Raw genomic sequence first — 6,461 nt, forward strand, 5'->3', positions numbered from 1 at the left:
TATTTTTAAAATGATGTTAAATTTAAATACAAAGTATATAAATATGATTTGGTAAATAAAATTATTAAGTACAACTTAAACTTTTAAAAACATATATTCAATATGTATAAAAATATTTATTTGTTATATTTATTGTTTTAAATTTATAATGTTTTATATTTTATCAAAATGGGTAATAATTTGGAATTGCATTTTAAAATATTATATTTTTAATGTATTTTTTTAAATATTTATTTTTTCCTTTTGGTTTAACATATATTGATAATAATTTATATTTAATAATTATTTTTAAATAATTAAAATGGAGCTTTAAAAACGATATGCCGTGTCTTCTCTATGTAACTTCGAAGATGAATATTTTAATATGATATTAAGATGAACTAAAATAAAATTAGAATCTTTTCATGTTAAGCATGTATATCTAGAATGTAATTACACTTGATAGTGTGTTCTTGACGATGATGATGGTTAACGTCGATAGAGACCAATATGGTTTATGAGACCTTAAGAAGTAAGTGATTAACTAGGGCTCTTTAATAGTTTATTTCTATGATAAAAAACAAGGGAGATAAGCATTTTGAGATCACTATAGTTTTGTTAACTTGACAAGTCAAGAAGGTTGGTAGTGTGGCAAATGTGAGTAGGGTCAGGTAATCCAAGTGAAAGTGTTTTTCATCATCAACTCTCTTATTATCACAAAGTGGGGGAATTCTTTCACCCCAAGGTGTTTTGGGAATATATCAACGCCGAGTTTCACTCTGAAGCTCATGAGAATTAGTTCTTATCTTTGCAATGTTCATTTTCTTCTTATCATTGGTCAATATAAAGAGATAATTTGGTTAGAAAGAGTGAGGTTGATCACCTCCTTATAATATCTTAGCTTCTTTTTTCCATCTAACTCCTTATCATCCCACAAATTATCCTTAAATTTGGAAGTAATTGTGTTTTTGATATCATCCTTATTCTCAACGCTAATCCCCTCCTTTATCCCCCAATGGACGAGCCAGGAGTGGGCATCCTTGTGCCAACGTTTCTTGGGCCGAAGGTGGTGGTTTTGATTAGAGTTAGAAGTAATTTTTGGGAGCCTCTTGGCTTCCATGTTGTACAACTTATTCTTGTACATTAGATACCTAAACATAGTCATGCTTTCAATGGGGGAGAGGCTAGACTCAATCAAGAGAATATGGTAGGGAGAATTTCCTTTAATCTTGAGGTTGTAAGTTATAATTTTTTTTGGATCATCTCAATATTTCTCCGCGATTCTCTAAATATACTGTAACCTCCATCTTTCTCCATGATCCCCTAAAGAGAGAGGGAAGGAGGGAGGAGGAGAGAGATAGAACTTTGGGGGGTTGTTGTAATGGAGGAACTAAGGGAGGGAGAGAGAAATGGAGAAAGAAAGGAAGAGAGAGGGAAGGGGAGTGAGGTGGGGAAGAGAAAAAGAGGTAGTGAGCAAAAGAGAGTGAGAGAGATGGGAGATAGGGAGTCGGGGAGAGACATCTGTAGAGATGTGTGCGTGTGTGTGTGTGAGTGAGAGAGAGATATATATTAAAGGGAAAATACAATAAATTAAAGGGGAAAGAAAATGATAGAGATAGAGGAGGGGAGGGAGTAATTGGAGAGAGAGAGGGGGGGCATAAAGGGAGAGGGAGCAAGAGAGAGAAAGGAAGAGAGTGAGTGAGCATATGATTGAGAGAGAGGGAGAGTGGTGGGAGATAGAGGGAGATATCTCTCTCTCTCTCTATATATATATATCCTCTAGCTTTGTCTGTATCTCCCTACCTCTCTCCTTCTCTCTTAATATCCATCACTCCCTCCTCATCTCTTATTCTATCCTCCATCACCCTCTCTATCTCTCACTCTTCCTTGCTCTTTCCTTTCACTACAAGGAAAATACCTTCTAGCGGAGGTTATAATGGAGATTTTTAGTGTTATACAATTGGAAAAATTAAAAATAAAAACATCTGCTAAAACATTTGTTTGCTGTAGCGGAGATTATAATGAAACTTCATCACAACTGAAAAAATCTGGGTGGCTAGAGGTTTTAGCAGATGTTTTTTTAGAGGTGTGCTTCATGGAAAAATAACACCGGTGTGCTATATATATAAAAGCATTGGGATTGCATACATAACTAAAAACACCAAGATGTTGGATGCAAAGAACATTGGTGCCTGAAATGTATACTGCCTCGGTGCGTACATATTAAAAAACTACCTGGGGTGTTCTTTTCAAGAACAACACTGAAGCAAGAAAAAAAATATTGCAGACCCAATGCTTTTATTTAAACTTTCACCGTCAATGCGTATGATTTCTATAAATGCACTAGTGGACTATGGATATAAAAGAAATGGTGTTGTTAATTTTAGCAACTGAAAAAATCTGGGTGGCTAGAGGTTTTAGCAGATGTTTTTTTAGAGGTGTGCTTCATGGAAAAATAACACCGGTGTGCTATATATATAAAAGCATTGGGATTGCATACATAACTAAAAACACCAAGGTGTTGAATGCAAAGAACATTGGTGCCTGAAATGTATACTGCCTCGGTGCGTACATATTAAAAAACTCCCTGGGGTGTTCTTTTCAGGAATGACACTGAAGCAAGAAAAAAAATATTGCAGACCCAATGCTTTTATTTAAACTTGCAGCGTCAATGCGTATGATTTCTATAAATGCACTAGTGGACTATGGATATAAAAGAAATGGTGTTGTTAATTTTAATAATGCATTGGGGCTGGAAATAAATTTTTATTGTATGGGGGTGTTAGTTCTATTAAAGCACTAGTGCTTTAAGAATTATAATGCACTGGGGCGTTAATAGCAAATAATACTGCTGCTTGAAGAATTAAATGCCTCGGTGCTGTAGTTTTCCAAAAAGGCACTGGTCATGCAAAAAAGATGTCGTAATAATGCTTTTATATAACATAACGCATCGGTGCGTGTTTATGTCATGGAAGCACCGATTTTTTGTATAATATTTTCTCTTTTTTGGAAACATCGACGAGCGACAACATAATTATTGTGATTTTTTAAATCTATTATTCATAAAAAATCGACATATATCTTATAACAATATTCATATAAATTAAAATTTGATTAGTGAATTTGTATATGATATTTAGATTAATTTGTTATATTATCATATTTCACATCTCTTCATTATAATATTTAATCATCCATATATTTAATTAGTGGTGTAACATTTCACGACATTGGATAACACAATAGAATAAATTAAAATATATTTTATTATATATCAATAAGAGACTCTTTGTCATACAAAATGATATTGTTATTGGTAACCCCTTTTCTTTCAATTGAGACATTGTGTTCATTACATTAAACAAAATGTGTGATTTTCACAGACAATTATTTCAAAAAATACAACAGGTTGCATTGATATCCAAATAGATCATCATTCTTTGTTGGAATTGTTGTCAGTGCTTGAGCTACTTGCATGAATTTGGTTATTTGGATGAATATTTTGTTGATTGCATCGATTGATTTCGTCTTCTTGATCTTGTTCCATCTGCAAACATAAAAATAAAGTGTAATGAGTGTATCTACATTGGTGAGAATAATTAAAATTGAAATAAATAATATACATAAATGTAAATCGAATAGAAATGTACCATAGCAAGAAGTGACTCATGAACTATACACATGGTTTCAAAACCAAGTCTCATGCCTTGTTGCAACAAGTATTCTGTAGGCGTAGTTCCATACTTTGTTTCCTGCATGTTTTATACCCCATTATAAATCATAGATTTAATATAAATGATATTTTTATTCTATTAATAATAAACTCAGAGAAGTTAAACAAGATAGATACTTGAAAATTCCATAATTAATTTTTGATATGCCAACATATACTCACAACCCATATTTAACCCAATGTCAATCAATTCTTCTGATGGATCTTCTTTGTATGTTAACACCTATTTGAAGACATTCAAGGATGGTTGCTGTAAAACAACTTAAAATATACACAAATGAAACCTTGAGTTGTAATAAGGAAATATTAACAATTAATCACAAACTTTGATATCAACCCTTATATTCCTTATCGTCCTGTTTTATGTGTTGAATGAGTTCCATTTTGTTTTCTTTTCTGCAAGAAAATATTTGAAAATTAATATTTAATGCTAAATTATTTTTTTATATGTACAAAGTTAATCATAGAAGACTACAAGAGGGACTTAGCAACAAAGTTTAAAATGAAGGACTTGGGGTTGATGCATTATTTTCTAAGACTCAAGGTGTGGTAGATAGATGGGGAAATATTCCTTGGTCAAGGGAGATATACCTTGGATATCTTGAAGAAATTCAGGATGTTGGATTGTAGACCCATGTATACACCTATGATAACCAATTGGAGGAAAATTGATGCATCAAAGGAGGAGGGAATGGACCCCACCTTATATAGACAACTTATTGGACATTTTCTTTGCAGTAAAAACTCTTATTCATTTCGTGGTGGAACAAAAGAGAGTGCATTAGACAAAAAAAAGCATGTGTTGTGATATCTATGAGGTACAATTGATAATGGGTTGAAATATACTCAAGTTGACGGTGTCAAATTGATTAGCTACACTGATATAGACTCGGCAGGTAATGTAATGGACAAAAAAAGAACTTCAGGGTGTTCCATCAACATGGGATTAGGGATATCTCTTAGTACAATAGGAAGATGAAGTCTATTGCATTAAGCTCTACAAAATAAGAGTAATGGCAACAAGCATGGAAGCATGTGAGGCCATATGGCTTCGAAATTTACTAGTGGCACTGTTTGGTTAGATTGTAGAATCGACCATCATTCATTATGATAATCAAGGTTGCATCAAGTTATTTGAGAATCCATTATTTCATGATCGGTCAAAACATATTGACATATAATACCATTTTGTTAGGGATTTTGTATAGCGTAGATTAGTTCAACTACAATATGTGCCTACAGATCAACAAGTGGCAAACATTCTGACAAAGGCCTTGAATAAAGCCAAGTTTGTTTTCTTTAGGGACAAGTTGGGTGTTATGGAGAACACCTTCCTCATTAAGATGGAGTGTTAAATAATGTTGCATGGACATGTGTTCTGGTCTTGAGAGGTGTCATTAAGGCTAGGAGCACAAAGGAATTAATTATCTCCAACCCATGTATTTCTTCCTAAGTTTCACCTACGGAAAATGTATTAATTAATTCAATTAGTGATTTTTAAATATTTCCTAAGTTAAAACTTAGGAAAAGTGGTTAATTAATTGATATTAGTTGATATATGATCGATTCACCTCTACAATCTTCTTCAAAGTTTCTAAGATTATCTTAGCCATTGATTGGGACAAGATAACTTCTAATATTTTCCATTCATTTGTGAATTAGAGATTATAAAGGGAGATTGATGGGAAGCATTGGAGAAATATCAAACATTAAGTTGGGTGAGTTTTCAGTGAGACATCGGGAGGGTTTCAGCAATAGTAATTGAGAAGGATATTTATGGGGTTATTCTTATCTATGAGACTTCCAGTTTCTCATTTTTAGAGGGAGTTTTTCTAGCCAAATTATTTTCTGCAGTAGGCCAATATTTTCCAGTGGAGGTTGTGGGATTCAGAAGAAGGTTGATTTTCTCAGTAAATTCACATGTGTGGAGGCCAAAATTATCTCTAGCAACCATCTGGTAACTATACCATTAGAAATTGGTTTTTTCATTAAATACTTGATGACAGAATGATCATCATGTAAAATCACAAGATGCCCAATTATATAATTCCAAAATTTATTTATTGCATGGATTACAACAAGAAATTGTTTTTCTATCATAGTGTAATTCAATTATATGAGGGAGATATTATTACAAATAAAATATATGGTGTTTGGATTATGATCTTATTATTGTCCCAAGATGACTCCAATGGTGGTTTCTAAAGTATATGTAGATATATGAAGGAGAGGGACCAATTGGGTCCTCTTTATGTGGCAGCCTCAGACAACTTCAATTTAAACTCCTCAAAGGCACGATGGAAGATATATTTCCATACAAAATAAACACTTCTAGTAAGCAAAGAAAACAAAGGATGAGCTATTTGAGTAAATGTTTTCAATAAAGTGTCGATATTAACCAGTGTGCTTGAAGAAGATACATAACTCCTTTTGTGTTTGTGGACTTGGTAAGTTCACTATTACCTGTATCTTCATTAGGTAAACTTTGATGCCTTTAGAAGAAATATGATGCCCTCACATCACTCCTTTAGTTAAGAACATCAAAGATTTTTCATTGTTGATATCTACATGACATTCCTTGCCTTTTTTCAATACCTCTTTTAGATTAGCCAACACTAATTCAAACATAACACCATAAGTTATGAAAACATCAATAAAAATATCTACGCAATCATGAATCAAGTCAAAAAATATCTTTGTCATGACTCTTTGGAAGGTCATAAGATCATTATAAATTCCAAAGGGTAGA

The sequence above is a fragment of the Pinus tabuliformis genome, chromosome 8 (assembly GCF_031772625.1).
Source record: "Pinus tabuliformis cultivar Carrire ecotype Pingquan chromosome 8, CPIR1, whole genome shotgun sequence".
In the NCBI taxonomy this organism is placed as follows: Eukaryota; Viridiplantae; Streptophyta; class Pinopsida; order Pinales; family Pinaceae; genus Pinus; species Pinus tabuliformis.